Genomic DNA, 27,143 nt, shown 5'->3' with positions numbered 1-27,143 from the left:
TCACAATAAACTATGGAAAATTCTGAAAGAGATGGGAATACCAGACCACCTGACCTGCCTCTTGAGAAACCTATATGCAGGTCAGAAAGCAACAGTTAGAACTGGACATGGAACAATAGACTGGTTCCAAATAGGAAAAGGAGTACATCAAGGCTATATATTGTCACCCTGCTTATTTAACTTATATGCAGAGTACATCATGAGAAACCCTGTGCTGGATGAAGCACAAGCTGGAATCAAGATTGCTGGGAGAAATATCAATAACCTCAAATATGCAGATGACACCACCCTTATGGCAGAAAGTGAAGAGGAACTAAAAAGCCTCTTGATGAAAGTGAAAGAGGAGAGTGAAAAAGTTGGCTTAAAGCTCAACATTCAGAAAACTAAGATCATGACATCAGGTTCGATCACTCCATGGGAAATAGATGGGGAAACAGGGGAAGCAGTGTCAGACTTTATCTTTTTGGGCTCCAAACTCACTGTAGATGGTGATTGCAGCCATGAAATTAAAAGACACTTACTCCTTGGAAGGAAAGTTGTGACCAACATAGATAGCATATTAAAAAGCAGAGATATTACTTTGCCAGCAAAGGTCTGTCTAGTCAAGACTATGGTTTTTCCAGTGGTCATGTATGGATGTGAGAGCTGGACTGTGAAGAAAGCTGAGCGCCGAAGAATTGATGCTTTTGAACTGTGGTGTTGGAGAAGACTCTTGAGAGTCCCTTGGACTGCAAGGAGATCCAAGCAGTCCATCCTGAAGGAGATCAGTCCTGGGTGTTCATTGGAAGGACTGATGCTGAAGCTGAAACTCCAATACTTTGGCCACCTCATGTGAAGAGTTGACTCATTGGAAAAGACCCTGATGCTGGGAGGGATTGGGGGCAGGAGGAGAAGGGGACGGCAGAGGATGAGATGGCTGGATGGAATCACTGACTCAATGGACATGAGTCTGAGTAAACTCCGGGAGTTTGTGATGGACAGGGGTGCTGTGATTCATGGGGTCACAAAGAGTCGGATATGACTGGGCGACTGAACTGAACTGAGTAAAACACATGAGAATTGTTGCCCTGGAGAATAATTAGGAAAATTACAAAATTTTGTTTTTGCAATACATTAAAAAATGCAAAATGAGTAAAGTTTCTGCAAAAGAGAAAGATAGTATTTGGAGATAATTTCACCTAGGATCTGCCATATCAGTACATCTTCTGAGCAAAAGGCACTGACAACTTTATCCAAATCACTGCAGATGGTAACTGCAACCAGGAAATTAAAAAGCACTTGCTCCTTGAAAGGAAAGCTATGACAAATCTAGACAGCATATTAAAAATGAATATTGAAGGATTTATTCTCTCAAATTGTGGTTCTGGAGAAGACTCTTGAGAGTGCCTTGGACTGCAAGTAGATCAAACCAGTCAATCCTAAAGGAAATCAGTCCCGAATATTCATTGGAAGGACTGATGTTGAAGCAGAAGCTCCAATATTTGGCCACCTGATGTGAAAGGCTGAATCACTGGAAAAGACCCTGATGCTGGGAAGATTGAGGGAAGGAGGAAAAGGGGGCAACAGAAGATGAGCTTGTTGGATGGCATCACTGACTCAATGGATAAGAATTTGAGCAAACTCCAGGACACAGTGATGGACAGGGAAGCCTTGTATGCTGCAGTCCATGCAGTCACAATGAGTTGGACACAACTTAGCAGCTGAACAATAAAAACAGCATGCAAGGCAAGGGGCAGATTTGTTTAAATTCCAGGGTTATAAAGCTACAGACTTCTATCTCTTTACACACTCCAGGGTGATAAAGATGGTGATGTCTGGAGGAAAGGACTGATGGAAGCTGTCTCCTTGTAGGTTTGGGGTTTTCTTGAGGTCAGTGTCCCTCAGGTGTGGCCAGGATCCACTGTGTCCCCATATGACTGCCCTTGGGACTGGAGGACAAGAGAACGCCATGCAAACAGAAAACCCAGGCTGTCCTCTGTGCCCATAGTAACAATATTAATCTACTTGAACCCATTGTCTACTTACTGCAGGCATGGGGCAGTCCGGCCTAGTGGCTTCAGAAGTCACTGCTTCTTAGGAAGCTTACTGCTTGACAGGTAGACATAGAAAAGCAAACATTGGTCTTAGGATTGTACACTTTGCTCTGTTAAAAAGGATGAAGCCAGAAAGTAAGTGTGTAACTAGGTGATGTCACAAGTTCTAGAATGAAGTTTTCATAGGAAAATATCTGTCTATGAGTCCAGGGTCAAAACACTCCCTTTCTGCTAGCAAGTTTAAGTAAAAATGATCCAGGGTGCGTGTGTGTGTGTGTGTGTGTGTCTGTATGTGTCTCTGTGTGTGTGGTGTGTGTGTGTTTTCATCTCAAGTATCCAGGTTAATCTGTGTCTGGATTGTTGACAAGATGAAATGGGAAATTGGAGCCAACAAATCTGAGGTGTAAATGTAAATAAAAGTAAATTTTTACTATGAATGTTACCAAATGCATACATACACACATTCATAAACTTTGGGGGAGAAAAATTCAACAAGTTCCTATTGACCAAGGGGAGACAAACGAAAATTGGTTGCATACCTCCTATCATTTTATAGTACAGAGAATAGTGCTGAAATTCACTTGATTTTGTTATTTATTACTGTATTTCAGTGAAAACCAAAATATTTCCATGTATTTTTATAGAACTGTTCATTTTATTGGTCTTCTACCCTGTTTTCCTAACACAGTTTAATATCTTCAATGGGACTTCTATCAGGGATCACTGTATTTCACAGTAAGGAAAAGTTGCTCTTAGAATTGTCCTTTCCAATCAATTTCACCAAAGTTTTGTTGTTAAATATGGTTTTAATCTTCATAATTCTACAGTATTCAGTACACCATCCTAAACCTTTATTTAGTAAATTAAAACATTGGGGAATTAAAATGACTTACAAATTACTTTTTTGGAGCATGTAAATTCTGATTTTCAGTTCAAGTTTTTTCCCCTGTTTTGCAGTTCAGCAAGAATGTAGAAGTTTCCTATGCTGTTTAACTTTCAGGCATCATTTGTTGTCATCATTTGTTGACAAAACATTAATCATTTGTTGTTGTTCACTTGCCAAGTCATGTCCAATTGTCTGCAACCCCGTGGACTGCAGCAGGCCAGACTTCCCTGTCTTTCATTATCTTCCAGAGTTTGCTGAAACTCATGCTCACTGAGTCAATCATGCCATCCAACCATCTCATCCTCTGTCACCCTCTTCTTCTTGTGTTCTCAATCTTTCCCAGCATCAGGGTCTTTTCCAATGAGTCTCCTCAGGTGGCCAAAGTATTGGAGCTTCTGATTCAGTATCAGTCCTCCAAATGAATTGTTATTTATACATATACAAAATTCTAAGTCTATTATTATCTATAGCAATAATACAGTTTGAAAAATGCTTACAGAAACCACATGACTCTGTTCTTTTAGTTACCTTCTTTAAAAATTTATTTTCTTCATTTAAATTAAGAGAAAATTGAATTTAATCAAGATGTTTGAGTATTGTTTATTTTCATTTAAATTTATACTTAGGAAAGAAATCAAGTATAATTGTATCTAAACTACAGGAAGAATTGCAGACATTTCTACTAATTAATTTCTATTTAAATCTGAAATTTGAAATCATTATCTCCAACTCACCAATGTATCATGTTCCAAAAATGCTTTGAAGCTAAATGAACCTCAGACCATATTTTCCCATGGAAACAAGCATCACAAATTATACTTTGATTTCTAAACCAGGGTAAAAATCTTATTTCCTCCTTGTATGCAGTGACAATCTTTTAGGCTTCTAAATTTTGAGGAATGCCACTCCTCTGAAGAGCAGTCATGTGCTGCCTTGAATTGGAAGCAAGTGCCCAGCAACGAGGATCTTTTGAGAAGTATCACAGGAGAGCTCTAGAAGACAGAAAATGAGAAAACATTGGGGAAAAAAATGAATGGCTGTTGTAAACAGTGCCGCAATGAACATTGGGATATGTGTATCCTTTTGAATTGTGGTTTTCTTAGGGTATATGCCCAGTAGGGGGATTGTAGAGTCTGTCACACAGAGTGGAGTAATTCAGAAAAAGAAAAACAAATATCATATATTAATGCATTTATGTGAAATCTAGAAAAATGGTGCTGATGAACCTATTTCCAGGGCAGGAGTAGAGACCCAGACATAGAGAACAGATATGTGGACCCAGGGGAAGGGGAAGAAGAGTGTGGGAGAAAATTGGAGAAACTGACAAAATGTCAAAACTGACATATATACACTACCTGTGTATATATACACTATACACATATAGCTAGCTAGTAGCAACATGTTATGAAGTACGGGGAGCTCAGCTCTGTGCTCTGTGATGACCTAGACGGGGGGGACTGAAGGCTCACGAGGGAGTGGATATACATGTGCATACAGCTGATTCACTTAAGTCTGCAGCAGAGACTAACCCAGCACTGTAAAGCAATTGTACTCCATAAAAAAGGAAGAATGGATGGCATGACAGCCCAGCTTGTAAAAGTGAGAGTGGGGACTTATATTTTACCTTTGAAAAGGAAAAATCCCTTGGAGGGCCTGGCAACCAACTCTAGTATTCTTGCCTGGAGAATCCCATAGACAGAGGAGCCTGGTGGGCTTCAGCTCTTGGCCCAGCTTCCAACCTTCCCCTATACCAAACAGCATTGTTATTTCTTCTCTTTACTTCAGAATTCCAAAATCTAACTTGAAATAAAATCTATCCTGAAGTTCTGATTATTACCCATGAAAACAGAAGTATTTGAAATCAGAAAGTCACTGGTCTATATTATTTTATTTTTTCATTTATTCATGCATGTATGCGATTGTTGACTATATTTGTACTGAACATATGCTGTGTATGACAGACACTCAAAGTTTATTCCTTAGCCTTATAATTTTTATCCAGGTCCCAATTAAAGTGTCTTGAGTCTGTAAAATTTGTTACTGTAGAAGATGTCTTATAAAGTCAAGGTATTTAGAGTTGAAGCCAATTATCTCCACTCAGTACCAGGTATACAGACATTTTCTAACTCTTCTTAGCCACTTGTACGATCACATACAAAAGGAACCAAAGAATAGAAAACAATCCATATCCAGAGTACTCCATTGGGCTTCACAGGTGGCTCAGAGGGTAAAGAATATGCCTGCAATGCAGGAGACACAGGTTCTACCCCTGGATGGGGAAGATCCCTGGAGGGGTCCTGACAACCCAATCCGGTGTTCTTTCCTGGAGAATCCCATGGACAGAAGAGACTGATGGACTATAGTCCATAGGGTTGCAAAGAGTCAGACACAACTGAAGCAAGTGAGCACGCACACACCAAGAATGCTCCATCACTGCCTCTTCATAAACAATACAAAATGCACACCTTCATTCTACTTCTAATATTAAGAAAGAACACTGCTAGGAAAAAAAATCTCAACTAGACTAGAATCAACATGTACTACCAACATGTAAGTTTTGATTTCTGTAAAATTCAACTGTCTCTCAGTTCAGTTCAGTCAGTCTCTCAGTTGTGTCTGAAACTTTGCGACCCCATGAATTGCAGCATGCCAGGCCTCCCTGTCCATCACCAACTCCTGGAGTTTACCCAAACTCATGTCCATTGAGTCAGTGATGCCATCCAGCCATCTCAACTTCTGTCTTCCCCTTCTCCTCCTGCCCCCGATCCCTCCCAGCATCAGGGTCTTTTCCAATGAGTCAACTCTTCACATGAGGTGGCCAAAGTATTGGAGTTTCAGCTTCAGCATCAGTCCTTCCAATGAACACCCAGGACTGATCTCTTTCAGGATGGACTGGTTGGATCTCCTTGCAGTCCAAGGGACTCTCAAGAGTCTTCTCCAACACCACAGTTCAAAAGCATCAATTCTTCAGCGCTCAGCTTTCTTCACAGTCCAGCTCTCACATCCATACATGACCACTGGAAAAACCATAGTCTTGACTAGATGGACCTTTGTTGGCAAAGTAATATCTCTGCTTTTTAATATGCTATCTAGGTTTGTCATAACTTTCCTTCCAAAGAGTAAGCACCTTTTAATTTCACAGCTGCAATCACCATCTGCAGTGATTTTGGAGCACCAAAAAATAAAGTCTAACACTATTTCCACTGTTTCCCCATCTATTTTCCATTAAGTGATGGGACCGGATGCCATAATCTTAGTTTTCTGAATGTTGAGTTTTAAGCCAACTTTTTCACTTTCCCCTCTTTAGTTCCTCTTCACTTTCTGCCATAAGGGTGGTGTCATCTGCGTATCTGAGGTTATTGGTATTTCTCCCGGCAATCTTGAGTCCAGCTTGTGCTTCTTCCAGCCCAGTGTTTCTCATGATGTACTCTGCATATAAGTTAAATAAGCAGGGTGACAATGTACAGCCTTGATGTACTCCTTTTCCTATTTGGAACCAGTCTGTTGGTCCATGTCCAGTTCTAACTGTTGCTTCCTGACCTGCATATAGGTTTCTCAAAACTGGTAAAAATTATCAAAACTGATAATGATGCATCAATTTCAGATTATTTGGTAAGAGCTCTTTGATTAAAAAAAAAAAGAGCAAGGAAAAATAAGCTTTTCCTGATCAACTAAACTTCCAAATGAATGAAGTTAAATAAAAGGTCGTTATTTAGAAACACTGCTTTAGATAGAGGTATTGAAGTTCTGCCAAAGAGGTTATTTGCCTGCTAAACTAATTTGATTTGTTAAAACAAAAGCTTTCAAACTAATGAAACACTGGTGTTTGCTTTCTGAATAATGACCTTCATCCTTTTCCCGTCTCATTTTTACACTTCAATATTCTCCTTCCATTTCTCTTCTATTTTTTTTCTCTTGTTCATCCAATCTATCCAGTTCTTAGAGTGATGGCAAACCAGACTCCCCAGATCAATTACACTGAGAAAACAACAAGGAAACAGACCAGACTGAACAAGTATTCTACAAAGATATTGAATGTTCTGAAACAAATAAAGTGAATATGTGCATTTATGTGCTGATCTTCCATTAAAATATTTCTATGCCAAGATTAGTATACATTATTCATCAGTATCATTTTACCTAATACTTTTATTTTGGCAATAAAACTTTCATTGTGAAGTCAAATGATTGTGTAATAGCAATCTACCCATCATGAGGAGATATTATTCTATATTTTGATACTGGTCATGTGGTGACTGGCCATGAAAATATGCACTTTTTCAGTATAATATAACATTCTGAAACTTCATATAAAAAGGAAAGCTTATTAAAAATCCCTCTTTCTGCTGTGGTACATATATACAATGGACTATTACTCAGCTATTAAAAAGAATGCATTTGAATCAGTTCTAATGAGATGGATGAAACTGGAGCCTATTATACAGAGTGAAGTAAGTCAGAAAGAAAAACACCAGTACAATATATTAATACATATATATGGAATTTAGAAAGATGGAAACAATGACCTGTATGTGAGACACAAAAGAGACACAGATATAAAGAACAAACTTTTTGACCCTGTGGGAGAAGGCAAGGATGGGATGATTTGAGAGAATAGCACTGAAACATGTACATTATCATATGTGAAATAGGTCACCAGTCCAGGTTCGATGCATGGGACAGGGTGCTCAGGGCTGGTGCACTGGGATGACCCAGAGGGATGGGATGGGGAGGGAGATGGGAGGGAGGTTCAAGATGGGGGACACATGTACACCCATGGCTGATTCAGATCAATGTACAGCAAAAACCACTGCAATATTTTAAAGTAATTAGCCTCCAATTAAAATAAATTAATTAATTTTTTAAAACCCCTCTTTTATTATTTATTTTAATGTAAACTTAAAGGCATTTTGATAAATATGTACATAAGGCAAAATGCCATTGTTGATAATATTTCTTACTTAGCATCTACAAGGAACATGTTTTGTTTAATAAAGGAATTCACATTTACCTCTTTCTCAAAGAACAGAAAAGCAACAACAAAGTACCACTTCAGGAAATTGGTAGGTTTTGAAACATTGACAAATTGCCAGTATAAAATTGAGTGATAAATATGAAAACTCTATAAATGAAAGAAATCTAACCTATTACAAATCAAATTCTTGTGCGGCAATGTCCAAATACCCAGTGTTTTTTAGTCATCAGAGTTGTTGTTGTTCAGTCTCCTAGCTGTGTTAGACTTTTTGCGACCCCATGGACTGCAGCAGGCCAGGCATCCCTGTCCCTCACCATCTCCCAGAGTTTGCCCAGGTTCATGTCCATTGCATCAGTGATGCCACCCAGCTATCTCATCCTCTGACACCCTCTTCTTCTCCTACCTTCAATCTTTCCAAGCATCAGAGACTTTTCCAATGGGTTAGCTGTCCACATCAATGGACCAGATACTGGAGCTTCAGCTTCAGCATCAGTCCTTCCAATGAGTATTTAGGGTGGATTTTCTTTAAGACTGACCATCAGAAACAGTTATGTTTCATTTACACTTTTGCACAGCTTCAAATTATGTAAGCATTACATCACATTCATATTGACATTCATCTAATGACATGACTGTTCCATTCTTGTCCTGAATTCTAGCATGTTTTCTCCTGTTTAAGATAAATAACTTGCCTCTGGTTTATTCAGAATCTAACATCTGTTTTATTGTTGATCACCAGTGCCTGTGATAATCATTGCAACTAAAGACAAGTCCTCTGGTCCAGCAGTTAACACCCATGGTAGGTGGTAGCTTGTCCTCAAAGTATCAGTTCTTCAACTGACCAGTTTCTCAGTGAAAAAGTGTGGGAAGGAATCTCCAGCAATCTAGCCAGGGTCCAGAGGGTAAGTGCTTTCAAATATGCCATGTCCATGAAAGTTGGAAGATGTAAAAATTCAGGACAATTTCTGGGAGCCTTCTAACAGCAGAGACAAGGCACAGATACCAGAGCATTTCTTTAGGTAAAGTCAGCTCGCCAGAGGGCACCAGGGCCATCTGACTGAGCCTGAACCCCAAAGATTGTCACAACTGTGACTGCCTGCTGTTTTCATTCTCACACAATGCAGTGTTTTGGCTGAAAATCATTCCCAGCAGGACTTGATCAGGAACACTTCCCCATCCTTGTTCCCAATCTCACTAGTTAATGGAAACTACTGGATGCCTGTTGCTCTAACAAACATGATAATTTATTCCGGGGCCCCCATTGACTTCTTTGCCTCTACTTTTGAAGTGTTAGTCCCTCAGCCGTGTCCAACTCTTTGCAACCCCATGAACTGTAGCACGCCAGACTTCCCTGTCCATCACCATTTCCTGGATTTTGCTCAAACTCATGGCCATTGAGTCAGTGATACCATTCAACCATCTTGGTTGGGGCCACACAAATCCATTCCAAAAGTGTTTACCGATGTTCGGAGACTCTTGATCCCTACCTCTCAATAAATGATAAGTACATAAATAAATTGGCTCAACCTGCTGTCAGCTTGGGAGAAGCTCAAATAAAAGCCAAATTTCAGTCATGTCTGAATCTTTGCGACTCTCATGGGTTGTAGCCCGCTAGGCTCCTCTGTCTGTGAATTCTCCACGCAGAAATACTCGACTACCCACTGCCATCCCCTTCTCCAGGAGATTGTCTCGACCCAGGGATCAAACCTGCATCTCTTGTGTCTCCTGCAGTGTCAGGCAGATTCTTTACCACTGATACCACCATAGGAGAAGACCAAATGAAAGCCAAAGAGAAGGTTGTAAATGGTGCCAGCATCTTTTTTCCTACCTATAATCTGTCAGGCTCAGAGAAAGTCCTACAAAGTCTATTCAAAATTATTTTCTCACTTTGGTTCTGAACTGAGAAAAAAAATTAGTAGGCAAAAGAGGAAAAAATTACTTCTGCTGTGCTTCATTCCATTTTATAAATCCATTACCAAGGCCTGATGAGAAAGGAACACCAAAGGCACTTTGTCACCCTTTAGTAGTTGCTGATGTGTTACTGGGCATGGCCATTTTTTAAAGTATGTATGTTTTATTGAAGTGTAGTTGATTTACAATGTTCCAAGTGCATAGCAATGTGATTCAATTATTTGTATACACATATATTATTTTTAAAATTAATTTCCATTATAGGTTATTACAAGATATTGACTATAGTTCTGTGTGTTATACAGTAAAACTTTGTTGCTTATCTTTTTTCTTTTAATTAGGAATCTAGCAACCTATTCATACTAAGTTAAACAGGTGGAATCAAAATGTCACAAAATATTTAGTTAGGCAAAAACTCATAAGTTCTCTGAAATATATGTATTATAATACTATTTATATATAATGTATACAAAAGCCTTTCTACTATGATTGATAAAGGCTTGAGAAAGAACATAAAAAAAAAAAAAAACAAAAGATGAGATGGAGAAATTGGAAGACATAAACTAAATGAAATTGGAGCACTGAACATGAAACAGAAAAAGTGAAACAAACTAGATAAAAGTAAAAGATCGTCATATAGTCCAGTTGTTTTTAAACATGGTTGCTCATTAGAAACATATCTGGAGCTTTGGAGACAAAAATACATAGGCATTTATATTTTTCAAAAAATTCCAGGATAATTTTTATAATTATTTGGATTTTAAAAAGTGATTTCAGGTTTTTCTATTAGATGGTAGTTTTGGTGATACAGAATTCTATTATTTTTCTGTTGATCAATCCTGATACAATGATATTAAGTGAGTAATAGTTACATTAGGACTTCCAAGGTGGCACCAGTGGTAAAGAACCTGCCTGCCAATGCAGGAGACATAAGAAATGCGGGTCCAATCCCTGGGTCAGAAAGGTACCTTGGAGGAGGAAATGGCAACCCACTCCAGTATTCTTGCCTGGAGAATACCATGGACAGAGTAGCCTGGTGGGCTATGGTCCATGGGGTCACAAAGAGACACAACTGAAGTGACTGGGATGCATGCAATCACAGTAGTAAAAGATGTTTATCAGCTTTCACAATCAATAGTGAGACAAAAAATAAAAGAAAATTACAATTTCAAGTGATAATGGGAACTTGATTAACCTAACAATATTAAAAAATTACATACAATTTACATATGAAAATGCATACAAATATTACATACATCTCAAGCAGAGTAACATGGTAAGTGGAAGTGCATACAGGTATATGTTTTCATTTGCCCAGCCAGTCTATGTCTTTTGGTTGATGCATTTGTCTATATACAGGGCACAGTCATTTTTAAGGCCTTTTCTAAATGGTATCTTACCATTAACAAATTTGGAATGAAAACTATAGAAAAGTTCAATTTTATTTAGAACAATTCAGGTCTTTCCATGAAACCTGTGGCCAGTTCTGAGTTTTTAACTTAGTGGGTCAAGGTTCATTGGAAGGCAGTTCAGAGAACAATTTGACTTCATTTTGTTTTCACATTGGGTTTCTTTCGGTGACCACTGTCAGTAATTCTCATCTTGCTGGTACTATTATTCTCCGGCTCTAGGATAATACAGAGAACAAAGAAGCCTTTGCCTTTACAGAGGAGACATTCACTTTATTTGCAGCTTTTCCCTGGGGATTTTGTGTCTTAAGGCTTAAATTTTGTTAAATGATTCCCTAAATAAAATTTTAACTTTCTAGTCTCTGCCCTTTTAAAATTCCAAAATAACATTTCTGAACAGAATGTTTGATTTTGTCATACCAGTTCTTAAAATAACATATGAGAAAATCTCTAGTAATACTTAAGAGTGTGGATCTTATTTTTAAAGACTTTTTTTTGGAAGCATCTCCAAAATACTAAATATTTAATCTGTCATTTAGAAATAGATAAAATTAAGCTTCATGGTTAGTTTCCTCTGTATTTAAAACATGTATCATGGAAAGTTTTATGGTATTTGAGAAAAACTTTGAGTGCTTAAATTTGTTTTAAATTATTTTTACAGGATTGCAAATTAACTTTCATAAACTGAGATCCCTAAAGGACTGTGCTGTAAATTCAAAAATTTAATTAATTTAAACTTGGCAAAATTAATTAAACTTGGCAAATTTGCTCCCAGAGCATCACAGTTAGATGCAAAAACTTCATGTGTGTTGGTGTGTGCCTCTGCATGTGTGTGCTGTTGATTATATATGTGTGTACTTTCTAGAACTACTTTCTCATTCTTTTTTTAAATGTATAAAATTGAATTTATTCACATTCTTCCATATGTAAAGTTGTATATTAATGGAAGATTAAAACATGTTATTTTACAAATTGTGTAAATGTATTTTTACCAAGTGATGTCATAATTACATAGATATGCTGGGAGGATGGGGGAAAATTACAATCAATTAGCACAGAAATATGAATGCATATGTTAACTATACTCATGAATAAAATAGTCTGCTCAAAAATATAACATATACATTTTTAGAAAAAAATATTTTGTAATCAAATTTGTTTTCTCTATCTCATGTTAGTGACACCAAACAAGGAAATGACATATGCTTCTCTGGAATGAACTCTGGTTTGCCTTACTCCTTATGCTAATCCATATGCTCTAATTTATATAAATCAATCTGTGGCCAAAACTCTGTTGTGATAATGATTTAAATATACTTATATGCCATTAAAAATAGCTAAGAAAGAGTATATTTAAACTCAATAATGGAACAATTACCCAAAATGAATATTATGAAACAAAGAAAAATGGAACAGAGATCTTACATGGAAAATGACAATATACATTTATAATGCAGATTATGTGCATGAGGATGAAATATTATTTCATGTGACAGCATTGTGTATAAAAAATAGACAATAGTGAGTTATACAACAGCTAGTTGTTTGTTTTTTTTTTTAATTATCACACAGTTCTAGTCCATATTGATCGCTTAGGGCTACTTTTTTTAATCCGCAACTCTTACTGTCAAAATCAGATCTTCTTAAATTAAACACTAAAATGTGTGTGGCCTGTCATCCAGACACCACACAATTCCCCATATGGTGCTGTCATCGCATTCCACACACTACTAGCTCAGGCTTTGCACATATTCTGTTGCTATGGCCAAAACTGAGTAAATATAGTCTAGGTGAAAATAAAAGACCCCTATCATCAGATACATGAATCCCACTGAACCAAGAAGCTTCCTTTCTTTGCCCACATCAAGCTCAGGGTTTCAGAAGAAATCCTGTATCCCTTGAATTTGCAACCACATAATTTGATAGATAAACTGTATGCAAAATTTCTCCTAATCATTATAATAGTAAACTCTTTGTCGAGGAATAGAATTTTTATTCAATTAATTTTTATTAAGTATCTACTATATGCCATGCAATAATAAGAAATATTATTGCAAATAAAATAGATACAGCCCCTGCTGTTAAAAAATTTTTTGTTGCTATGTGCAGATAACATATTAATTAAACAATCTCCATGATAAATGTATACTTATATAATGTATGATGATGTATTAGTTTGCTCATTGCCATTAAAAAAGTACTAAAAATTGGATAGCTAAAAAAAAAACAGAAATTCATTATCTCACAGTTCTGGAGGCTAGAAGTATGAGAAAAGATTGTCAGCAAGGTTGGTTCCTGCTTTTCACTGAGGGAAAATCAGTACCAAGCCTCTCTCTTGACTTCAGATGGTTTCCTGGGGATCTTATTTCTTGACTTGGAGACATAGTATCCTGATCTTTGCCTTCATGTTCATATGGTGACCTGTGTGTGTTGTGTGTGCGTGTGTGTGTGTGTGTGTTTGTGTGTGTAAATTTCTCCTTTTTATAAGGCACCAGTTATTCTGGTTTAAGGAGCTTACCTTACTGTAATATGACCTCATCTTAACTCACTGTTTCTGCAAGGATCCTATTTCAAAATAAGGTCACATTCTGAGGTCCTGAGGGTTATGACTTAAACACACAAATTTAATGGAGATGGGGTGCACAGTTCAATCCATAACAGATGGCACATGCTTTTAAAGAAAAAAAAAACACTATTTCATAAGAGTGTAAGTATAGTAACTTGGACTAGGGGGTAAAATATGGAGAAGAATTAAGGACAGTTTGCCTAGACAAGTGACTTGATGAAGGAAACAAAAAGAGAAAGTGAAGATGAATACCGAAAGAGGGAAAAACACCATCATAGATACTCTTGAGCTTCAAGGTGATTTTATTCAATGGTGCTCAACCAACACCACAGGAAGCCAGCTCATTAAGACATTGGTGGATCTATGATATTCAGCAAGCAAAAGACCACTGTTGACTTTTTCTACTGCAGTTGGGATGAATATCTATTAATGTTTATAGTGTAGACAACACTTACAAATAGGGGAAATGGTCATGAATGACACTGAGAGACTAGATTCACAAGAGAAATTCTAAAGTACAGGAAAACTCAACGATGAGACCCAAACACATAGAATGTCAACATGTGTAATTAAATTTATACAATGTGCACTGGTGTCATTGGAAAGGGTTAGAAAAGATAAGTCTGGAAAACAAGGTGAATTTCACAAAATAAAAATGGGCTAAATAACTGAAGATAAATATTCTATAATAGGGAGATATGATAAGGGAAAGATGGAATAATTTTCTGAAATTTTGGGCAAAGGCAGTGAGTGTAAACAGAGAGGAGACCAATTTTGGAAATATCAACATATAGCAACAATTTCTGAAAAATCTGAAGTATATACTTCTCAGATTTCGTCACATAGCAAACTTATAAGGCAGATCCTATGAATTAGCTGGAAAATCTCATAAGAAAGAAATCCTGGTAAATGTTTAATCATTGACTTTCTGAAAACAAATATATGAAAATATGTGAATATGCATATATATGTGTTGACATAGATATGTATGTGGATATATAAATCTAGATATATTATAAATTTATATTTCTATCAGTTTAATAAACTGATATATAGGATGTATAACAAATAATTTGCAAATAACAAAATATACATTACTCCCCATTAGAAATTTCTTACAGCGAATTGATTCTCACAAAATACTTTTATTGATTTTTGCCAAATCTTATATAGCCAATCTAGATTATTAAGTCAATAAGTGGAAATCCAACATAGATATTGATTGATATGGATGTTGGTTTCTTAATAAGATGACAACATTGAAATAGCATAGGCGTTATATTGGAATTTCACTTGCCCATAGAGTGGAATTTCACTCATTCCTCAACCTGGGATTTTTCTCCTTCCGTAAGGTCCTGAGTGGCTTTTTGCTGACCGGATAATAGTCTTTGGACACCAGAGTAATATTTTCTCTGTATTTGAGGTATTCACAATGTAACAGCTATAGACACCAGGCATATTTTAGATTTAATTGGCATTATTAACATTTTTCCATCACTTTCTTCAGTCTGAGCATTGTGTTCAGTTATGTCTGACTCTCTGTGACCCCATGGACTATAGCTCACCAAACTCCTTTGTCCATGGAATTTTCCAGGCAAGAATACTGAAGTGGGTTGCCAGTTCCTACTCCAGGGCATCTTCCTGACCCAGACCCTGTGTCTCCTATATCTCCTGCATTGGCAGGCAGATTATTCTGTCTAGACAATCAAAAACTAAGTTGGGGGCTCCACGTTGATGTATCTCCATGTATCCTTCATAGTTAACAAGTAATTGTATATATATGTCAACCTGGTATCACCGAATGCAAAGCTGGGAAAAGATACACCACATTATATAATGCTTTCACCATATAGATGCATACATGTATGTATATATATGTGTGTATGTGTATATGTGTATATATGTATATGTATATATGTGTGTGTGTGTGTGTGTGTGTATATATATATATATATATATATAAACCTCAAAAGCATCAGTTCAGTCGCTCAGTCATGTCCGACTCTTTACGATCTCATGAATCGTAGCATGCCAGGCCTCCCTGTCCATCGCCAACTACCGGAGTTTACTCAAACTCATGTCTACTGAGTCAGTGATGCCATCGAGCCATCTCATCCTCTGTCCGTGGGATTTCCCAGGCAAGAATACTGCAGTGGGTAGTCATTTCCTTCTCCAGAGGATCTTCCAAACCCAGGAATTGAACCCTTGTTTCCTGCATTGACAGACAGATTCTTTACCACTGATCCACCACAGAAGCCCCAGTAAAGAATTATCCAGTCCAAAAAGTCCCCTTTGATCTCTACATTGATAAATTTCAAAACTATGTCTCCAGGCCAAAAAAGAACTTGAAACCTGCATCTCCCTTTATTCATTGCCCATGTTCAGTTTAGAATTCTATAGGCATCTCACATAGAATGTATAGAAGACAAAATTTATTATGTCTTTCCCAAATCTACTTTTCTCCATGTAGTCTCTAGTTTTGCAAAAAGAAAGCAGATTTCAATCTAGTAAAATCCACTCTACACCATCTCTTTTATGTGTCATGTCTAATTAGCCTATAGGTCCTATAGTTCTGTCTTCAATGCTTCTCTCAAAGGCACTTCTGTGCCTCAGTGCTAATATGCATCATATCATATCAAGAACTTCTTAATTGATTATCATTTTTCCAGCTTTAGGATCATTTAAGCCAAATTCTTAACCCACTCCAATATTCTTGCCTGGAGAATACCCATGGACAGAGGAGCCTGGAGAGCTACAGTCCTTAGGGTCACAAAGAATCAGAAACAACTGAATGACTAGGCCCAACACAAGCCATATCCTTACACTTCATTTATAGACATATTTCTAAAATTAAAACCTGAGTATGTATTTCCTTTTTGAAAAATCTATAATGGTTTTGAAAAACATCTGGTCTCCCTAATATGGATTCAAACATTTCATGACTACCAATATCAGGTTGACCTGACTCCATGCCAAATTTCAAATTCCTGAAAAATGCATATTGAGAGGAGCATTCCCTCTGTTTTCATGTAATTACCCATGATTTCACTCTGCCCCCATTCCCCAGCTGCATGATTAACATTCATTCATCCATCATCACACAGGAAACACTGTCTGTTTTCTAATAGAATGGCGATATTTTTTAATGATAATGCTAGTATGACTAAACTGTCATTCTTATATACTTGATAGATTTATAAATACTAGCAACCTTTTGAAAAATAACTTGACATTTAAAATGTTAATATTCTTACTTTTGGCAATATTAACATTCATTTTACACATAAGGTTCATATAAACATACAAAGATATATTTGGGGGAAAAGTGACCTTTTTTAGCATTACTTGTTAAGGCAAAATATTGGAATCAATTCAACAGAATGACTTTAAAATATGCAAATTAACATCTTGAAATAACTTGTAGGCATTTTGAAATGTGGTAGATTTGTGTCTATTGACCTGAAAATCTACACTATAATGCTGGAAGAGAGAGGAGCAGTGTGTTAGTATTTCCAGATGATCCCACCATCAGCAAAAGAAAAAGTTTATCTTCACTTTTTAAATGTTGTTGTTGTTCCATAACTAAGTCATGTCTGACTCTTTGGGACCTCATGGACTGTACGCACCATACTCCCCTATCCTCCACTATCTCCCAGACTTTGCTTAGATTCGTGTCCATTGAGTCAGTGATGCCATCTATCTCATACTCTTTCATCCCCTTCTCCTCCCACCTTCATCTTGCCAAGCATCAGGGTCTTTCCTAATGAGTCTGTTCTTCACATCAGGTGGCCAAAGTATTAGGGTTTCAACTTCAGCATCAGTCCTTCCAATGATTGTTCAGGGTTGATTTCTTTAAGGATTGACTGGTTTAATCTCCTTGCAGGCCAAGGGACTCTCAAAAGTCTTCTCCAGCACCACAGTTTGAAAGTATCAATTCTTCAACACTCAACCTTTCCTATGGTCCAAATCTTTCATCCAAACATGACTACTGGAAAAAAAAAAAAAAAAAACATATCTTTGACAATAGGGACTTTTTTCACAAAGTAACATCTCTGCTTTTTAATAAATTACCGAGGTTTGTCATAGATTTTCTTTCAAGGTACTAGCCTGTTTTAATTTCTTGGCTGTGGTTACCCTCCGCAGTGATTTTGGAGCTCTAGAAAATAAAATCTGTCACTGCTTCTACTTTTTCCTCTTCTACTTGCCATTAAATGATGGGACCAGATGCCATGATCTTAGTTTTTTGAATGTTGAGCTTTAAAAGCCAGCTTTTGCACTCTCCTCTTTCACCCTCACCAAGAAGCTCTTTAGTTCCTCTTTGCTTTCTGTCATTAGAGTTCTATCATCCTCATATCTGAGGTTGTTGATATTTCTCCCAGCAACTTGATTTCAGCTTGTGATTCATCCAGCCTGGGGTTTCACATGATGTACTCTGCATAGAAATTAAATTAGCTGGGTGACAACCTGCTTATACAGCCTTGACATCTTCCTTTCCCAATTTTGAACCAGTCAGTTGCTCCATGTCTGGTTCTAACTGTTACTTCTTGACCCACATACAGGCTTCTCAGGAGACAGGTAAGATGGTCTGGTTCTCCCATCTCTTTAAGAATTTTCCGCAGTTTGTTTTGACCCACACAGCCAAAAGCTTTAGCATAGTCAGTGAAGAAGTAGATGTTTTTTATGGAACTCTGTTGCTTTCTCCGTGTTTCAATGAATGTTGGGAATTTGATCTCTGGTTCCTCTGACTCTTTGAAACCCAGCTTGTACATATGGAAATTCTCAGTTCATGTACTGATGAAGACTAGTTTGAAAGATTTTGAGCATGACCTTACTAGCATGAGAAATGAGTGCAGTCATACAATAATTTGAACATTCTTTGATGCTTCCCTTCTTTGGGATCAATCCCAGTTTCCAAACTTTGGATGGAAATGACTTTTCCAGTCCTGTGGCCACTGCTGAGTTTTCCAAAGTAGCTGACATATTAAGTGGAGCACTTAAACACCAACTTTTAGGATTTTAAACTTTTAAAATAAAAACTTTTAATGTGTTCATGGACTTTTTTTGTTCATGTATAGGTGAAAGCAGATAGTATTTGGATATAACAAAACAGAAACAGACTCACCGATACAGAGAATAGTGGTTACCACAAAGGAGGAATGCCATAGGGAAAGGTATAAACTGGAAATCATCAAATCACGAGTCACAGAGGTGAAATGCACAATAAAAGGAACATAGTCAATATTTTACAACTTTGCATGTCATGTAATCTATAAAAATATCAAGTCACTATGTTGTATACATGAAACTAACATTGTAAGTGCTCTATGTTTCAATTAATAAATAATTAAAAATAAAACACCTTTATCTTGGAATAATTTTAGATTCACAGAAGTCACAAAGTTAGTACAAAGAATTTGTGGATATCCCGCTCCCAATTTGCCCCATTGTTAATGCCTTATATTTTTACAATATATTTCTCAACTCCCCCCTCAAAACAATATAGATATATAACTCTCAACTGAAATCTAAATTTTATGCAAATTTCATCTATTTTCTAATAACATTTTTTCTCTGCTTCAATACCAGAGACCCCAGTACATTTAGATTTTTCATTTTTGGCTTAAACTCTGTTCTATTTGTACTTTTTCTCAAAATGCACATACATGTTCAGCAGTGTTAATAATGGCTTAAGTGTCACTCTCTGAAATTCTTCCCTGTCAGAATTAAAAGATTTTCTTTCGTTCCCAAAGAATCTTAATTATCCCTCCAACAAACATGCATTATAATCATCAATTTTCTTTTCCATCTCCACAACTGGTTTTAATTAGGCAACTCCATAGTAAAAGAGTTTTCAGAAGTATTAGTTCTTCATATACCCTTGGTGGAGCCAATATGCAAGCACGTTAATTTAAAAAACACAATAAACTAAACAAACAATAAATACCAAATATTGCAATAACAGAACCAAAGGATTAAATTACATAAAATATTCATAACTGCATCTTTATACATGATCATGAAATCACTGAGTGTTGAGGGGAAAGGTACAAACCCCACCAGCTGAGGCTCAGAACCAACTAACAAAATTTCCACCTACAATGAATTGGGTCATAAAATGAATTCATTTCAATGTCATACAAATTCTCACTGAAACGCGATAATAGGATGTGATAGTCATAAGAGATACCGTGCACACAGCAAAGCAACACTGCTGATCACTTTTCAGTGAGTGACGACATTAACCACTGAAAGATCTTAGTTGAGAATTTTTAAAAGTTCTTTCACAGGAGAATTCTCCAGAAGCTATTTTACTGATTAGAGATTTTAGAAAATCTTTCCAACACAGTGTGCCTATGACCACTGAACTTTTCTGTACTCGTTTTATTAACAAAGGAAGAAAGGAAGGCTCACAGAGATGAGAAAACTTGCTCAGAGTGGCATACCTAGTCAGTGGGGAGCAGTACCTAACTGAAGCGGTTTTGCATCACTCTTACTACCTAAGAAACTGAGATGCTCCAAGTGTTAAAGAATCTGCCTGCCAATACTGGCTGGATCCCTAGGTGGGGGAAGATCCCCTGAAAGAGAGCACAGCAAACCACTCCAGTATTCTTGCCTACAGGATCCCATGAACAGAGGAGCCTGGACAGCTACAGGCCATGGGGTCGCAAAGAGTAGGACACGATTGAAGCTACTTAGCACTTAGGCAGGAAACTGAAACTCAGCTTTAAATTCACGATGTGCAAGGTCATAGAATAAATCAAAGTAATACAGGGAAATTTCTAAAGCAGAAGGTTTATTTTACATAGATAAGAGTTAAGCTCATTTGACACAGATAGGACCAGCCAAAAGGTCAGATATCTTTTTTTTTTTCCCCAAAGTTTTAGAATAGAGTTGAAAGACACAGAAGTCCAGCCCATATCTCAATTATGATGAGGAGTAGTTGGTTAGGTGTCTGCTGGTGATGGATTTGAAGTGGGTCGTCTGCTGGAAAACTCCATTCTCCAGGATTGCCTTCTCTGCACAGTTCTGAGCTAGTGTGAGGCTAACTGGGACATTTTGCATGAGATCTGCAAAGTGGAAGTGAAGCAGCAGCGTGTTCCTGTGTTCAGAGGTGGGCACCTTGCCCAGCTGGTCATCGTCCTTGCTCACCCGCGCTCACCTGCTTCACGCCAAGGAGACCTCTGCCCACAGCTCCTTCAGCTCGTGCCAGACCTGCTGGGTCAGCCTCTCCCGTGTCCCCATCGCGCCAAGTTGCCCTGAACTCCCTGAGCACAAGAGCGTCTCCCACAGGATGCCCCACCAGGGAAGTAGGAGTCTGGGAAACAGTGAGAGATCAATGTAGGTGCCAGTACATTCTAAACTCCATTTTGCCCCATTGTTTCTGGTTCAGCTTTGTCCATGAGTCCCTCACTCTTTGCATTTTCCCTTCCAGACTACCAACCCTGTGGACTTCAGTCACCAGAGAAACATCAGCACCACATATATTGTATAACTAGCCCCACACTTGTGTAAAGTCAAATCTCTGGGGTCTCTTTTTCTGATCAAACTCTTAAAATGACCCATAGAAATTCTTGGGGTTTACAAACAAGAAGGAGAAAGATAGATTAAAAAACAAACAAACGCATTTTACCATCTTGGGAGCAACTTTCTATTTGTCATGTTGGATGCTGCTCTACTAAAGAATAAAAAGTGTAATAGATCAGTTTAAACAAACAAAAACAAACTCAGTTCCTAATTGGAATACAAACCATTGAACTGTGATCACAGTAATGGCAGGACACCCATGATGATGTGTTGGTTTCAAATATTCTCAAACAACTAAAAACAGTCTTAAACTACCCAAGAAGTAAAATATATTCAAACATCTTCAAAAAGGAAAATTGTGGACATTGGCACCCTGTGGTCATTTTCATTTTTAAGGAACATATGACTCTTATGTATTTTTTCCTTTTATCTAATCTGAGATAAAAATGTAACTTAAAAATTATTCTTCATTAGGACACAATTCTGATTTTGTGCAGTACAATTAATTTTCTTTTCAGTGCAGCTTAAGAAGGAAATATATCAAGCTAGTCCTCACCCTTCTAAATAAACTGTGTGCCCTTCTGTCAGTTTCTGCTTCTTTCTCTGAATCACAGACCAGCAAGCTCTCTGGGTTGAGTGATCTGTTTATAGTGGAGCTTGAGTTTGTCAATACATTTTACTAAGTATTTCTGCTAAAAACAAAACTGTCATTCAAAATGAATCATAAGGTTACTCTCAGTTTCTGAACTTGAGACACATAAGCTAATATTGGCTAAAAAACAGATTTCTTTCATGTATATCAACTCAACTAATGAAGCTTGGTGATTTGGAGACTTTCTGTCATGTAAAGCAGGAGTGATTGTGGCATTTTAGTCATACATTGACATATAAAACTTCCAACTTAAACAGTTTCTGTCTTTGGTACATCAAAATGACAAGGTATCTTTAGAACTGTTTACTACCAAGTATATTGAAACAGGGTGAATAGAACAAAAGTAAGGATGGAACAAATCAATTACTGAGAACTAATTCATCCAAACTTGAAAGGAGAAACTATACCTATACACCCTTCTATCGTGTCCAACTCTTTGTAGGCCACTAGGCTCCTCTGTCCATGGGATTCTCCAGGCAAGAATACTGGAGTGAGCTGCCATGCCCTCCTCCAGGGGAACTTCCCAATCCAGGGATCAAACCTGCATCTCTTATGTCTCTACATTTGGCAGACATGTTCTTAACAACTAGCACAGCCTGAGAAGCGCCTCTTCAGTTTATAGGAAAATATATCAAATGCACTGCTAAACTAAAGTGTTAGTCAGTTGTTTCTGACTCTGTGACCCTATGGACTGTAGCCCACCAGGCTCTCTCCCATGTCCATGGAATTCTCCTGGTACATATACTGGAGTGGGTTGCCGTTTCCTTCTCCAAGAGATTTTCCCAGCCCAGAGATCAAACCCGGTCTCCTGCATTGCCAGCAGATCCTTTACCATCTGAGGCACTAGGGAAGCCCTAAATGCACTGACGATATAGCATATATTTGCCTTTCCATTAAAAAAAAAAGGCTGATAATAATGAAATGTGGACAAGATATTTATTGAATAAAACCTCATGTCTCTTTCCGTGAGGAATCATATTTGGAATTCTATTAATATTTAATGGCTAGCATTGTACACCTAGGTGTTGATACCCACTTCTGAGACCTTTCTGAACCTTATACATTTTCCTCTTTTACCTTTCTTGTTCTTCCTTAGGCCAAGTTTTGTTGACTATTTAAAAAAAAAAATGAATTGACTGTTTACTTACAAAGAAGGGCAATAAGGAGACTTCATCAGGGACCCCTTAAATTTTCTTTTTTCCTGGCAAAATATCTTATTACATGGTTCAGTTTATCCTATCAGAAGTGTGTCAAGGAAGACCTTCAAAGGGCCTGAGATTTTACTCTACTTGAATAATCACAAATTAGCCTGTTTTATTTTCACAGAAGCTGACCAGAGACCCAAGACTCCTGGGACAGAAACAAAGAACTTTACTATTCACAGCACAGCAGGAAGCCTCTTGCTTGTGTGGGTTCTTCTTGCTCTCCAAGTTTCATGGGGTGAAATAGAGGGGCCCAAGTGGATCCTGCGCTTGCAGAGGATCACATCACAGCTGAGGGATCTCAAGCTTAGAAAACTTCAATCTTTAATAGCATGAGTTGCAAGGAAACCAGACCTTTGCTCCAGAGGTGAAGTTATTTCTCTCTCCAGGGTTGCTTACTACACAAATATATTTGGGAAAATAGCTGATATGAAAGATTGTCAGTGCTTCTGTTCTGATGATGTGAAAAACTGGAAAATATCATGGAGAATTATCTTCCAACAAAAGTTATGCTGGACTTAGTTCAACATTTTCGCAATATGAAGAGCAGGCATCTGCCTAACCTTAAACTCAAAAAGTGTGAAATAACAAACAGAAGAAATGCTCTCTAGCAGGATAGAACTAATCCAAGTAATTTATTAAGCTTCCAATTACATATGGCCTTGTATTAGAACTATACCAAGCAAATTACCTGTTAAAAACATTTCCTTCCTTAACTACTTCATTTAACATCAAACGAGAGTAGTGTTCTAGAAATATGTTTATTCCAATTGCTTTGAAAATAAAACTCTGCCTTAGGAGCAGGGTCATTAGGCATATTTAATGTGTGAACAGAGAAATAAAGAAAGATAGGTAGATGGATAGATGATAGTTTTTCTGTTTTATAATTGCACATAATGCAAAGCATTCATTGAAGATTGGCTGATGGCCTCCTTTTTGTGCTATGTTCTTGAGGTGAAAGGAGGAGAAGGGTTATTGAATTGAAGATATGATTGCTACCCACAAGGACTCATTTTCTCTATGTCAACAGACAAAATTGTGTTTACTCCTTAGGCTGTGTTCACAGATACATATTGGAATGTCTGAATTCACTCAGAAGAATAAAAATAAATTTAATTAAAGATATGTTGGCAGGTTTATTTAAATTTCGGAAAAATAAACAACTTGATTTTCCATGAGTTTCTGCACATTATAAGAGTTTAATCTTCCCTGTGTTTTTTCATATTGGTTGTTATTTTTTCAAATACTAGGTTTCTGGCTTTTTCACATCATCTGGTTTACCTGTACATGATATATGGTTATACATTTGCTATTTATGGAGTTATTTAGATTATAGATGCAATACATTTTTGAATCACATAAATACAGATGGAAAGATGGAATCCAATGTTGACACCACCATGAGTTAAGTAACCACAACAGAGCCAAGGGTCTGGGAGCCTCTGAGGAAGTGCAGAGTGGGAAAACTTCACCTACAGGTGCTCATTTAAGGAAAAATGAACAGGAGTAAGGAAGAAGCGAGAGTCATGCTCAATTCTATGTTAATGGCTGATAGAGAAAGAGGGAAAGAGTAGACTCTGTCCAGGGAAAAGTCATCTCTCCTGAATCTCCACTCTGAGCATAGTAAACAGCCCACCCACAAAGGGTTTTAGGGGTATCTCATTCTATTTTACCTCCTACAGTATGTTCTGACTTGGTAATTCTACCATTTTATAGTCCCTCAAGTTAGCATCTACCTTTTCTCTGTAAATAGGATAAGCACTTGGAATTTGGCTATAATATACAGGTCTCTGTATTCGATTGTTTCACTGAAGCAATAACTTAGAATTGAATATTTCAAACTGCATTAATTCTATAGTTGAAATATTCTGTATTTAAGATATTTATAAGATGTAAAAATTTTTCTTTGAAACTCATATTGCGCATGTGTGTGTGTGCATGTGCAAGTGATGACATGGAGTTACTGAAAGTCAAGTCATGACCTCAATGAAAATCTAACAATTATTTTATTTTCTATGTGTGTGTTAGTTGCTCAGTCGTTCCGACTCCCTGCAACCCCATGGACTGTAGCCTGCCAGGCTCCTCTGTCCATGGGATTTTCCAGGCAAGAATACTGGAGTGGGTTGCCATTTCCGTCTCCAGGTTATTTTCTATAAGGTTCCTAAAGAATACAAAGGTCACTTTACTTCAAAGACTCCTACATCCTGAAATATAAAGACTCCTATATCCATCCTGAAATATAAAGTACATGAAAAGTAATTAATACACCAGAAATAATTTGACCTATAGAGGAGAAGAAGATTGTGTTTTATTTGGTTGCAAATTCATCAAGCAAGTATGTCGTTTATTTCCATCAGTTCAACAATACTTTTATCTACTTTAATGATGCTTTAAAAAAAGCCTCCAGCACAGAATATGCAAGTTCCTTGAGTTGACAGAGTCTAGGCAGCATGGTGATTGACAGCTGGGAGAATCTTTGTGATTGGCACTAGATGGCCATTCCCTCCAGGGGGACACTTTGCATGCTGCCACTAAAAATCATGCCAGCCTCTCACTCTTGCTTCTTCCAAAATCTTTTATTAGTAAATTTCTCCTGCTGTTCCACCTGAGCCACTAGACACCTATAGGCTTGCTTCCCCAGAAAGGAGAAAATAAGATATTAACTGAAGGACTGCGTTCAACATCAGCACTTCAAAGGTGAACCAGAGCGACATGTCAGAAAGCCAGGTCAAATTCCCAGGTGAAAAAGCTGAAAAGATTTTCTCTTATTCCTTATTTCTAAAAGGGTGCCAAATATTCTAAAACTCCTCCATAATTTTTCTCCTCTTACTTCTCCAGTTCTCTTTAACATGGGAAGGGTCCTGGACATAGCTGGTGATCAAGAGAAGAAAGATCTAAGACATCCTTCTAATCTCCATTCTTTTCCAATATTTTATGTTTGATCGGATAAGTACTTTACAATATTGTGGTGGTTCTTGCCATATCCAAAATTTTTTATTCTTACTTAGAAAAAGAATGAAGATCTCTCCTGATCTCCTTTTTTTTTTCTAAGTAAGAATGCAAAATTGTGAATATGAGACACACCCATCTTCTCCTTTCTTCATTGTCTAACATAAAAGCATTGGGGAAATATACATTAGACTCCAGCCATACTGGATTTCTTTTTCCTTCTCAAACACTCCAGTCATTCTTGGTTTTGCAACAGCTACATTTTGGGGAGTCAGAAATGCTCTTGTGCCTGCTCAGTCACTTCAGGAGTAGCCCACTCTTTGCAACCCTATGAAATGTAACCCGCCAGGCTCCTCTGTCCATGGGATTCTCCAGGCCAAAATACTGGAGTGGGTTGCCATGCCCTCCTCCAGGGGATCTTCCTGGTCCAGGAACTGAACTTGCATCTCGATGACTCTTGCATTGGCAGCCAGATTCTTTACCACTGGCACCACCTGGGAAGCCCAGAAATGCCCTTAGCAAATACTTAGTTATTTAATATGTCCTACTTTTATGAATAAATGAAGCAAAATAGGATGCTAAGCAATTCTGCACTAAGCTTTATTATTAAATGCATTAGGCAAAAATAACTACAAGTTACTCAGGGATTTCTTCTATTTTATGGAAAACTGAATCTATCCTTCCCTTTCCCCCAAATAAGGAACAGTTATGTTTCTTTGATACATTTAATGTACCTAATTTCTAGATTTCCCTAAATATTTTCTGTACCTAAAGAGCCATTTCAAAAAAGTCAACTCCCCTCCAGACCTATTCTAATTCTTAAATATACCTGATGGCATAAAATATGGAAGGGATGGAGGAAAAGATTGACCTATATGAATTAATACTGCATGCAAAATAATGTGAAGTAGCATCTCCAACTTAAATGCCCTTAACAATGTCTCTATTCCTCATTGTTAGGAGGTAAGTTATAGAATTTCTGACAATTAATGTTTGACCTTGAGAAATGGAGGGAGAGGAGATTCTATACTCTGAA

At 37.4% G+C, this 27,143-nt stretch overlaps 1 long non-coding RNA gene across 1 annotated transcript in view; it reads right to left on the bottom strand.

Moving 5' to 3' along the window:
- Positions 1 to 577: 577 nt before the first annotated feature.
- LOC110140086 (uncharacterized) overlaps positions 578 to 27,143 on the bottom strand; it is a 98,872-nt gene continuing 72,306 nt past the window's right edge. Inside the window, exons 2-3 of the long non-coding RNA XR_011491178.1 lie at positions 4,544 to 4,664; positions 578 to 3,911 (exon numbers count right to left, since the gene is read on the bottom strand). This is a non-coding gene — a long non-coding RNA (uncharacterized lncRNA). The remainder of the gene's footprint in view (positions 3,912 to 4,543; positions 4,665 to 27,143) is intronic.

This window comes from Odocoileus virginianus, chromosome 14 (assembly GCF_023699985.2).
Source record: "Odocoileus virginianus isolate 20LAN1187 ecotype Illinois chromosome 14, Ovbor_1.2, whole genome shotgun sequence".
Classification (NCBI taxonomy): Eukaryota; Metazoa; Chordata; class Mammalia; order Artiodactyla; family Cervidae; genus Odocoileus; species Odocoileus virginianus.
Note: the sequence above shows the minus strand (reverse complement) of the source record. Positions and strands in the feature narration are given on the sequence as shown.